Source organism: Macrotis lagotis, chromosome 6 (genome assembly GCF_037893015.1).
Source record: "Macrotis lagotis isolate mMagLag1 chromosome 6, bilby.v1.9.chrom.fasta, whole genome shotgun sequence".
NCBI classification, from domain to species: domain Eukaryota; kingdom Metazoa; phylum Chordata; class Mammalia; order Peramelemorphia; family Peramelidae; genus Macrotis; species Macrotis lagotis.
The window spans coordinates 49,471,626-49,484,402 of record NC_133663.1 but is presented as its reverse complement, the minus strand read 5'-3'; positions in this window follow the sequence as shown (position 1 = coordinate 49,484,402).

Sequence of the window (12,777 nt, the reverse complement as noted above, 5' to 3'; positions counted from 1 at the left end):
ACTTAAGCATTTGATTAGAATATGGGGAGTGTTCAAGTAAATCTTTTTAAAAATAGTTTTCTGACCCAATTTTCTTAACTGAGAAGAAAGAGAAATATGTATTTTGCTACAGGTATGTGCTCCCTTGAGATAAAACTTAAGATGTTAAAATCTTAAAGTCATATGTCTTGGGATCACACCTTAGAATATGGTCACATGCAACTGGTAGTAGCTCAATCAAGGTATCTCTAGATCTTATACTGTTATACAATAATAATGTTTGTCCTTCATTTTCAAAGAAGACCACAACATCAGGGAGGTGATGCCATGATAAGTACATGAATTGGATTTTGAATGAGGGGTACTGTGCTAAGTCATCAATCTCACTTTCTCCTCCAGAACCATCTGGGCCAGATGTGAATCAGGAAGACTGGAGATGGCCCAGGATGGAAGGAAATCTGGATTAAGTGACTTGCCCAAGGTCAGACAGCTAATAATTGGCAAGTGTCTGAGGTTGGATTCGAACTCTTGCCCTCTTGACTCCAAGATCAGTACTCTATCCACTACACCAACTAGTTGCCTCTGTTATACAACAAGAAGATTGAATTAGATGACCTCTAAAGTCCTTTCTGACTCCAGATCTACTATCCTATGATTTCTAACATCTAATTTCATCCATCTCTAAATCCTCTGTTCCCAGATTGACTAACTCATTAGGGACCTACCATAGAGATTTCATTGGTTTTGGATTATTATTAAGAGAAGAAGAAATAGGCAAAAAAATTTTATCAAGATGAGGAAGAGTTTTAAGTTAATTCAAGCTGGAATGATTGCCTTTTGGAAACACTAGATATCAAGGGTTATCGAGAAGAACCCAAGTTTATCTAAATATTTCCACTCTCTTCCCCCATTAAAATAATAGGCATGAAAAAGAAGATTGTGTTTTCTGTAACATATCTTTAAGGGGAGAGGTTCAGTGGTACAGTGGATAGAGAACCAGTCCTTGAATCAGGAGTATCTGAGTTCAAATCCAGCCTCAGACACTTAATAACACTTAATAATTACCTACCTATGTGTCCTTGGGCAAACCACTTAACCCTCATTGCCTTACAAAAACCTAAAAAAATCCCAAACATATCTTAAAGGGTCTTTCTAGTCATGTAGCAGTCCTCATACTAACTCTCCTCACCTCAAATCTTGTATATTGTCACAACTTCCTTATTGATGCCCATACCTTAAGTTTCTGCCCCTTTTGATGTATCCTTTATATAGCTGTCAAACTGATTTTCCTAAAGTATAAATCTGATCATGTAGGAACAAATTCTTATCATTAACTCCTACCTGCTTGTCTTTTTAAAGCCCTTCACAATCTGATTGCAACCTGCCTTTCAAAGATCATTACATACAACTCCTCTCCATATGCATTACTCTAGTTATACTCTCCTTCTTACTGCTTCTGCAATAAAACACTCCATCTCTTACCTCTTCCATGTCTTTATCTTAACAACATCCCAGTCCTAATATAAATAATTCTTTGCTCATTTGTGCCTCTCAGAATCCCTAATTATTTTCAACATTTGACTCTAGTATACTTTCTAAACAAGGATTTTCATGATGTTTCCAGTGGCTAGGTCCTTCTCACCCAAATCACCTTGCCTCCATTTTGTATTTACTTATACACGTATGTGTCCTCTTCCTTGGCTACACTAATTCTCTTAGGGGCAGAGGCTATTTCATCTTTGCTTTTGTTGTTCCAGATCCTAGCCCACTGTCTGGAACTAAATAGACTAATCAAAGGATATGGATTGATTAATGATATCTGATCAAACCGGAGCAGAAGGATCTTTGGAATTTGGGTGTAGGAGGAATTCCTGGTGAGCTTCTTCTTATTTCAGAAAAGGGAAGGAAACTCTGTGTTAGAAGAAAGCCTTCATATTCCTCTTGGCTATCGATCTTCACTAAAGTATTAAAATGGCATTCTGAAATCAAGGCTGCTATGCAGGTCTTATACTTAAGATTATTTGAAGTATGAGAAACTCACTTTGAGAAACACTTCAAATGTCAGAAATGCCCACCACCAATGAAACGTGAATCAGCACATTGTTTAGAGTTCAAGAAAGGTGCAATAATCCAAAATTCATATTAATGGATATGAGCAGGACCCTTAGAAAAGCTTCTAACAAGCATATTGGGGAAGCCAATGCCCCTAGCCCTGGTCTTCCATTTAACCCAGGAAGAATAGACTTCAGGCTTTTATAAAACCTGAGAGGTGTTTGATGCAAAATATTCCAAAGGTTTTTAATGCTTGGTTGAGTGCAGTTTTTATATTTGTTTTCATCTTTATAGTGATTGTCTGTCGGGGGAGAGCTACTGAATCCCATTGTTCACCTTAGGGAACCGTTCAAAAGGCTGTCTGTCTACCTCTGGCTTGTGATGGCTTCTTGCCTTTCGAGGGGATGGGGTGGCAGTGGATGCCAAAAGAGAGGAAATACCATGCCCTCTGAGAGTAATGAGCAGCTGGTGCTATTGCCCTCCTGTTTATAGGATGTTAGAGGCATGGTGGCCCATTTGGAGCTGGTTGGGGAAAGAACTTTATGCGTCTTTCTTTTATCTTTATAATCCACTTTGCTAGCAAGGATTATCCTACCGTTTATACTAATTTTAGCAAATGCAGGAAAAATAAAATGATGTTGCCACAAGGTAATGTGAGTGTTGGATGCATGTTCTGGATAGATAAACTGCTCTTTATCAAACAAAACAATAAAAGAAGCTAAAAACTTGTTCAAATTGTTATTTTTTTCCTTCTTTTTCAATGAAAAAAACCCCAACCACTTTTGTAAGAATTAACCAGAGGGAGTTGTACATCTGGATAGCAGTGCACATACCGGTTTTTGTCTGGGGGGAAAACTGGCATTATTGCCAAAAAATACATCTGCAGGAAGATTCAAATTTGTCAAGTGGAAGGGGGGGTGGTTGAGGGGAAAATTGCTGAGTGAAATTCACATTCAATTTTTTTTTAATTCTCTTACTTCAAGAATCTTCTCATTAGTTATTGTGATGATTATAGAAGTGAAGAGACTCACTGAAATTAGAGACTAAAAGGGTAAAACAAGTTGTGGTCTGACATGCTTATTTTCCACCCCATAGCGAGGTTGGGGGAAGAATGCCAACCACTCAATAGCAGTAAAGACTATCTCATTGATGTTTTGTGATTTTTCCATGATTTTCCCTTCTGAGGCTCACAATTTTCTAATCTATATAAGAAAGTTAACCACATATTATAGATGAGAAAAATTGAGGTTCTTCCCCCCAAAGTCATATGGTCTTACCATGGTTCAGAAGCTTGTTCCCTCTTTTTCTCTTTGTCTCCCACAAAAAAACTGACCTGTATTAGTGATAAAGTTAATTTTAGTCAAAGATAAATCAGCTAATTTACTATTCTTCCTATTGAAAAAAAATGTTGCAACCAAATTAAAATGTTTGTTCCCTCAAAAAGTCTCTTAAGGAATGCTTATAATTCTTGAACAGTCAAATAAGATAGGAGCTTGATGGATAGATAGATAGATTTTTGGTCAGAAGATCCTTTGGTACTCTCCAAATATAATTATTAAATCTAATATTTATATAATACTCTATAGTTTTCAAAACATTTGGCACATATAATGTTATTTGATCCTCACAACATCACTATCAGGTCATATTAGTCAACTCATTTTACAGAGGAGGAAAATGAAACCAAAAGACATAAAATGAATTTCCTTGGAATGCATAGTTGATAAGGGTCTGAGCCAAGATTCAAACTCAGCTCTTCCCAACTTTAAGACTAGAGCTATATCTACAAAATTACCTACCTACAGAGTAGACTATACACTACCATGAAGTGAGTAACTGGCTTTGTTCTGCTATTTAATCTATTTAATCCATTTCCTTTCGTTTCATCATCATCATCATCATCATCATCATCATCATTATCCAACCAGCCTCCCTAACTACTGTTGCATTTCTCCTCTCCACTTTAAGCTAAAGTTCTTGAGAAAGCTATCAATAATTGGTTCTTCCCTTTCCTCTCTATTTATTTGATTATAAACCCTTTCTAATCTGATTTCCAACCTCATAATGCAACTGAAATTGCTCTCTCCAGTTGCCAGTGATCTCTTGAATGACAAATCTAATGACCTTTTCTGTTTTCATCCTTCTTGACTTCTCTGCAGCCTTTCACATTATTGATCTCCCTCCTTCTACATATTCTTTTGCATTCTAGGTGTTTGTGACTCTTCTCACTGCTGGTTCTTCTCCTATTGCCTAAATATTCTTTTCATTTTTTTCCCCTAGATCTCATCTAGGTTACACCAAATAACTTTTGATATTCCCCTAGGGTCTGTCCTATGAAATGCTTCCCTTCTATTCTGACTTTTCTTCCATATTATGTTATTTCACTTAGTGATGGAATTTCATTTCATCTCTATGCAGATAATTCTCAGATCTATTTATCTAGCCACAACTTCATCCTTGAGCCCCAATCTTACATCAACAGATATTGGATATGTTGACCTGGCTGTTCTGAAGACATCTCAAACACAAGTCCAAAATGGAATTTATCCCCACCCTCCCAAATCCTCCACTAATTCAAAGTACTCTATTCTTTAGATGGTCTCATACCTTCACCTGGACTCTCAAGCTTAGTATTGTCCTAAACTGCTCAGTATCATTTCTCCTATCTAATGTTTTCAAGTTTTATATTACTGCCTTTAGAAAAAACTCACATTCACTCCCTGATCTGTTAACAAAGTTGACAATCTGAAGCAAGTCTTCACCACCTCACTCCTGAGCCATTTTGCAATTCTCATGGTTTTGCTTTGGTTTTTGTTTGTTTAATTGTTTGTTTTTTCCCCAACTCCAATCTAATCCTACTCAGCTACCACAGAAATTTTCCTAAAGGATGGAGCAAACTTTGTCATTCAATAAACTCCAAGAAATCCCCATTACCTCAAGGAGTAAACCCTTCATAATGTTGGCAATTTTCTTACTCTTTACTTGCTTTCCTTCCCTACCTCTCATGTATTTTGAAATAGTCACACTGGCCTTTTTGCCTTTCCTCACACATAAAACTCCAACTTCTGATATTGTCTCTTTTCACTAACTGTCCCTCATATTTGTGGTTCTCTCTCTCTCTCTCTCTCTCTCTCTCTCTCTTTCACTCCTCACTTTTTGGGGTCCCCAGTTTCTTATACATTCAGCTTGAACCCTATCTCCTGCAGGAGGCCCTTTTCCTGCTCCTCCTATAGCACCTCACTATGAATGCCTTTCCTCTGACATTACCCTCCATTTACACTTTATATATACACTTATGAATTTTTTTTTGAAATTTTGTCTCTCCCAGTAGAATATGAACTCACTGAGGGGAAGTCTAAGTTTTTAACTCTTTCTTGAACCCTCAGTATAATCTCTGTAAATTTATGAATCAAACCTAATAGGACTGACATATTTTCAAAAAGAACCCCCAAATGCTTAAAAAAACACTACCTACTTCTTGGATTATTTGAAATACATATACCAGAGAGAGGGGACTCTATCCTTTAGGTTTTCCCTAGGATTCAGAACGTATAGGTCCTTTAAAGATAATCAAGCCCATTTTTCTTATTTTACTTACTTACTTATTATTGTGGCCCAGCCAGAATAATTTTAGAATAGGGAAAATAACTCTTTTCTTCTTTTAAAGTAGACTTTTAAAGTCTGATATTTTAAAAGAGCAAGTAGATCACTTTGTTTTCATGTTCCCTGAGTTAAAAAAATACCTCAGAATTGGTGTGGAACATTTTAGGAGAATTCCAATTGTCCTTTGGGAATAAATGCCTTTCTGACCTAGCAACTTTGCCAAATGTAGAAGTAAAGGAGAATTTTTTTTTAATTTGAATTCCCTTCTTTTCTAATTTTATGATTTGTCTTTTGTTATTCATTTTATTGCAATTCATAATCTAGGAGTATCTCATTGCATTTTAACCCAAGCCAGAACCACTGGATGGGTCTCACTTGGGCTAATCCTGTCCAAGGCTACACAGTGAATAAATAGGAGTGCTGGAATTAAATGTAGACTGCCTGTGCAACTCCAAGTGCAATGATCTTTTTTTTTTCCTACACCTGTACTCAAAGACACTTAGGAATCAAGAAAGGAGGAAATTTCTCTCTCCTTTATCTCTCTCCCCTTTTCCATAAATACAATATAATATGGCAAAATGCAGTATGGTACAATGTAATTAATATAATACAATATCATGTAATATCTTTTATCTTGTCATTTTATTGGTATAATAAATTGTAATACGTGCAATGATATAAATATAGTTCTTTAATTAAATTCTAAAGTGAAATAGGACATAATACAACAAAAAGAGTCATGGCAAAAATTGCAGTGAGTTAAAATTCCACTTTCCACTTTATTTTTTGGTTCTAAACATGCTAAAATTTTAATTTTCATAGAGGTATTGATATTTGCCAATACCCATGTCGAATATTTTCCTATGCGTATAACATTTTTAAAAACTAAAATGAAATAACAACTACTATAACCACACCACTATTATTTATGGCCAACATTTTTCAAGATAGAGACTAGAGTTTGCTTGGAAAATCTTCAAGGTTTTGTCTAATTATTACAACATTATAATAATTCTTAGGATCTATTTAGATTTTCAGTTTTTTGGGTGGAGGAATGTCATTTTCACAAATATCTAAAAGCAACTAGAATGTTCTTATTCTATCCAACTTTCTATGTATTTTTAAAGCTAGGATACATTTTTAGTTCTTAGAGTTTTCAGCCATTCTTAATTTTCCATTCAGCACTGAACTCTAACTGGTGAAATGGGGTAGCATTTGGAATTTCGATGAAAAGCTTTCACACAACACTACTCTTGAGTCAAAGCTTTCACAATCCCTATGAAATGTGAAATTTCTGCCAAAACTTGAGTGATGTGTATTGACGTGGTTCATTACATGCAAAACAGTTTTATGACTCCTAAAACTGGTCCCTGGGTTATTGGAGGCCTTTCCACTTGGAGAAGATAAATGGAACTCTGGGAGGGAAAACTGCAACTGGGGCAAAAACAGTAAGGTTTTATAGAGATCAAATAAAGGATGTAAATAGATGTGTTAGATTAGGATCTTCCCAAACGGTCATGTACCGATGACATATATGTAGATCGTGGGGCAGTTTAAGTGGTCTAGACCACTTTTCCTTCAAAGTCCTATTTGGGTCCTAGAATGACCCCAATCCAGTTCACATGCTATCCCAGTCAACTTTTTTGATTGAATGTTTATATTGTCTGTTTTCTTCTATTTCCTTGATATACTTTTATAGATGGAATTCATTAGCATTGGTATTTTACCTGGTCAATTTGTCCACAACATCCCTTTTCATACTGGTTTTAGGACTATTTCCAAGTCACTCAGACTCTGTCTTTCTGTTCATAGAAGCAAATATTTCTCCTATATATTCTCTTACATACTTTTTATAAAGCAAACATATTTTCTTTATCTATTCCCTTACATACTTTCCCTGAACTATTACCCTCAGCAGGCTTCCAGTTTCTTGAGAGTCCTTCACATCTGTTAGTACCTCATACATTATCCTTTCTGGGCTTGCTTTCCCAACTCCCTCTCCTTATTAGATAGTTCTTTTCACCTGCTGAAGTTCAATCTGAGTGTCTTTAACTGCAAAAAAACCCCAAGCTTCAGCTATATCAGGAATCGTTAACTTTTTTGGAATAGGGGACAATCTCCTTTGACAGCTTGGAAGAACATCTTTTGAAAGAAATGTTAAACTTCAATTTGAGCATAATAAAAACAGAATGTAAATGAATTATAAAAAACACCTTTTACCCCCCAACAAATTCATAGATGCCCTGATCTGTCCAAACCACCACTAAATGCCCTTGGACTGCAGATTAAGAATCCCTGAGCAAAATCATCTGTAAAATATTTTCTAATTACAAAATGTAAGAATGCTCTGATTTTCAATCCCTCTTCTGGCAAAAAAGTCAACCAATAATGAAACTTTTTAAGTACCTATTAGGTAACCAAGGTCTATGCTAAGCATGGGAAGTAGAAAAAGAAGCAATAGATTGTTCTTTTTCTCAAGGAGCTTACAATCTAATGGATTTAGATTTATCTCAAACCTTACTGAATTTGGGGCAGCTATGTGGTGCAGTGAATAGAGCACTGGCCCTGGAGTCAGGAGGACCTGAGTTCAAATCTGACCTCAGATACTTAATAATTACCTAGCTGCGTGGCCTTGGGCAAGTCACTTAACACCCTTGCCTTGCAAAAAAACTAAAAAAAATAATCTTACTAAATTAGAACTTTCTTCTCTCTCTGAAATTCTATAATGCTGATAACTAGGAGAGATTACATTAGTATTCGATTACACAGTATTTTGTGATTAAACTCTTTTCTAATGGTATTTCTTGACCCCCTAGAGAAATGAGTCTATTGGTGGCCTTTTGCAGTATGTGACCTAGTGGATGAAGTCTTGGTTTCTAATTCTGGAACTGCCCTTTCCTAACTGTGTGACCTTAGACATGTGCCTTAACTTTTTTTGACCCAATTTCCTCATTTTTTTTTTTTTTTTTTTTGATTTTGCAAGGCAATGGGGTTAAGTGACTTTCCCAAGTTCACACAGCTAGGAAATCATTAAGCATCTGAGACAGGATTTGAACTCAGGTCCTCCTGACTCCAGGGTCAGTGCTCATTCACTGCCCCACCTACCTGCCCCCAATTCCCTCTTATTTTAAATGCAGTAATAGTACTTACCTAATAAGGTTGCTATAAATTTTAAATAAGTCCAAAATTGTAGAATAGGTTTAGAAAATTTAATGTGCTTCAGATATTAACCTTTGATAGGTCAGCAACCTCAGGAATGGTGATCTCATTGATGTGAGTATTCTCGTATGTATCAGAAGTGACAAAATTCCATCCCACTGCATCAGGGAAGAACCAGATTAAAATGTAATTTGGAAATACGTAATAAAATAAATATAATACAGTATAGATATCAATTGGTCATTTTCTAAGTTACTCTGCAGCTCACAGAGTTCAGTTTCTATTTGAGTTTGACCTTGCTGATATAGATTATAACCTATTCATTCTCGATTTTCCTTCCTGACTCTTGCCCATAATCCCCCTCATAATTCCAACACGAACTGTCTGCCAACATGATGAGGGCTTTTTTCCTCTGAACTTTCCTTTCCTTTCAAGTTTTATATCTCTTTAAATGATATATTTTAATATCACTTCTGGTTGAAGTTCTTGAATCAAACAGTTAATAAAGTATTCATTAAATGCCTTCCATGGGTCAGATTTCAGGGATACAAATACAAATAATAACATAATTCATTTTGTAAAGATTTTATTTGGGGTGGTGAAGACACCTCAAAAGATTATAGAAACAGAGACAAAGAGACATAGGGATAGCTATGAAGACATAGATATAGGTATGATCTAGAGATAGATTATATTATATATGTTTATGTATGTAAAGACAGACTAAATATAAAAAGAATAAATGAAACAAGAACTGTATAATGAAATCCAAGTTGGCTTGACTAGCAGTTAAAAGGATGAGAAACAATTTTTTTTGCAGAAGGTATTGCTTGAGTTGATTTTTGAAGGAGAAAGGAGATGATCTGAGTCAGAGATGGAGTTCAAATTTCAGTCATAGTGGACAGCTAGACAGAAAAAGTATAAAAGATAGATTCACAGAGAAGTTCAGCTAGATGATAGAGTACAGAAGCAGAGATCTTCCATGAGGCTGCATCAATAAATTGAGGACAAGGGATTTCAAAAGAAATAGAGGATTTTATATAATCTTCTAGAATTTATTAAGTAGCAGGAAAATTATCAAATGATTACTTAAGGACAACCACTACTAGAGATGACAGGAAGAGATAGAGTCAAGGATATATGTAGAAATATTGGCCATTGTCGGGGGTCGGCCCTGACCGCCTGGGTGGATAGGACCTCCCCGGGAGTGAGGTCAGACCAACCCAGAGAAGACACGGCTCCTTAAGGGGAGCAGTGGCTTCGCCTGGTTGGCCTGTGTCCATTGCTCCAATCGGGTGGTAGGTTCTGCCCTCGGGGCGGATTGGGGTGGCAGCCCGGAAATAACTCCCTATATTATCCAGCGCCCTGAGCTATTCGGGATCCCTCTGCACCTAATAAAACATATGCCTCCTGAAGAAGTGTCTGCCTGAGTCCCTCCTCGCTGATCCCCGGGGGAGGGAAAACACCAGGGACGCCTGAAGCAGTGCCCACTGAGGAGCTCACTCGGGAGTCTGGGGAAGAAGACCCCGGACAGGCCATGGCAAAGAGAAAGATGACCTCAGCATCAAAGAGTGAGGAAATGGGGAAAAGAGTCATGGATGGTGGCAAAGAGGTGTGGGATAAGTAACATGGGACAATGGCTAGCTCACAAAATTGATAATATACTGGGGTTTATTCATCCCAACATGAGACTCTTCTTTGTTTTCCAACTTAGCAATGAACTGAACTTGCCATCCACCCTGTTGTTGAATACTAAGGACCATCAAACGTTTTCATCCTCTCTGATTCTAAATCCTTTAATCTATGTTCTCTCCCACATTAGGATTTGAACTCCTGGACAGCAGGGACAATTGCTTTTATAATTGTATATTCAGTACTATAATGTTTAATACATCCTCAGTACTTAAATGATTTTCTTTCTTTCTTTCTTTCTTTCTTTCTTTCTTTCTTTCTTTCTTTCTTTCTTTCTTTCTTTCTTTCTTTCTTTCTTCTTTCTTCTTCTTCTTCTTCTTCTTCTTCTTCTTCTTCTTCTTCTCTCTCTCTCTCTCTCTCTCTCTCTCTCTCTCTCTCTCTCCCTCCCTCCCTCCCTCCCTCCTTTCCTTTCCTTTCCTTTCCTTTCCTTTCCTTTCCTTTCCTTTCCTTTCCTTTCCTTTCCTTTCCTTTCCTTTCCTTTCCTTTCCTTCCTTTTTTTCCTATCTCTTTCTTTTGTTGCTTTTTCTTTCATTATTTCTTTTTTTGGCAATTGTGTGATCACCAACTTCAATCTTTGAAGGTGATGATATTCCATTGTTCAGAGTCATACATCATGTTTTATTTCTATGCCTTATTATCATGCTATGAGAGTGAGGTTGGGGGGTCAAATGTTAAGGTAGCAGAGCTCAAGAGGTGTTATCATATAAAGCCTACAAATACAACCCTGGAAATCATTTGTGTAGAATTTCTGGGGACCAATCTGGATGAGTAGTAAGAAACTCCTTGTCTATAGTGCACCATTATAGATTAGATTATTTAGTCACAGCTGACCTCTATAATATGTAAACTATTATTATTGTCTGACTTGATAAATGCATACACATCTTGCCTGGGAGCTATTTCTTTTCCTGACAAATTTTTCTACTCCATTTTAATCCAAATAGAAGTATTAAGTTTTCAAACATAGAAGGCTGATCAGTCACTCCACTCCACCAAAAAGCTTCCATGTCTCATTATTTTTATTCTAAAATATTTCTTCTGTTTTTGGAATTTAAAGCCCTTCACAATCTGGGTTCTTCTTTGTGCAGAGTCATTTTCAGATTACTTCCCTTTGAACATTCTACATTAGCAAAGTCAAACTGACCTGCTTACTATTCACTTACCTGCCATTCTGTATTCCCTCTCATCTACACCTCTTTGAATGCCTAGTTTCATCCAAGCCTCAGCTCAAGTGTGACCTCTGAGTTCATATTACAACTCCTGCTGGGATCCCAGTTGAAGGTGCTCTCTCCTTCCTCAAATTCCCTTTCATTTTATTTGTGTGCCCATGTTGCAAACCTCCCACCCTCAATTAGATTTTGAGCTCCTTGGGGCAGTTAGATGGTACAATGGATAGAGCACTGATTCTGGAGTCAGGAGATCCTTAGTTCAAATCTGATCACAGATACTTAATAATAATTTAGCCATGTGACTTTGGTCTAGTCACTTAATCCCATTGCCTGCAAAAACAAAAAGAAAAAGATTTTGAGCCCCTTGAATGGCTTTGTCTTTGTACCTTTGACATTCTTATTAATTATCTTGGATATAGTAAGCACTTCTTAATAAGACTTGTTCAGCCAAATTGAACATAAAGTTAGAAAAGCAAAAATCAGAGAATGAAGCAAAGTTCAATAAAAGTTATGGGAAGAAACATCACTGTCATCTTTCAGGATGTGAAGGAATGTAACCAGAAGGGTGTCATAAAGAAGGCAACATCTGATAGATTTCAACTAATGAAATGGGAGCTGGATTAGCAGGAAAGTCAAAGGAGACAATTGCAGACATGGAAAAAATTTGAGCAAAGTCATGAGCATGGGAAATAGGGCAATATAAGAAAAGGGGATGGAAAATCTTACAATTTCATTATAAGACAGAATATACAAAGAGAAGTAGCATCAGGTGAATCTGGAAAAAGTTGTTCAGGGTTTTTATAGTGAAGATCCTTGAATATTAGAGCCAGATGTTTAGAGTTTAGTAGCCAATGAGGAATTACTGAAGTTTTGTTGTGCTTTTGTTTTTTTTTTTAACTAGAGGAGTGACTTCATATTCCATTCACTGGAATAGAATCAGGATCCAAAAGGATTTTGAGAGAGAATTGGGTTAAAGTTAATAAGATGAAATTCAATAGAGATAAATTTAAAATCTTACCTTTGGGTGCAAAACATCAACCTCACAAGTAGGAAGCTACAGGAGGTAGAGTTAAGAAGCATTTGTTTTGAAAAATATCTGGGGGTGTTTAGTGGATTGCAAGCT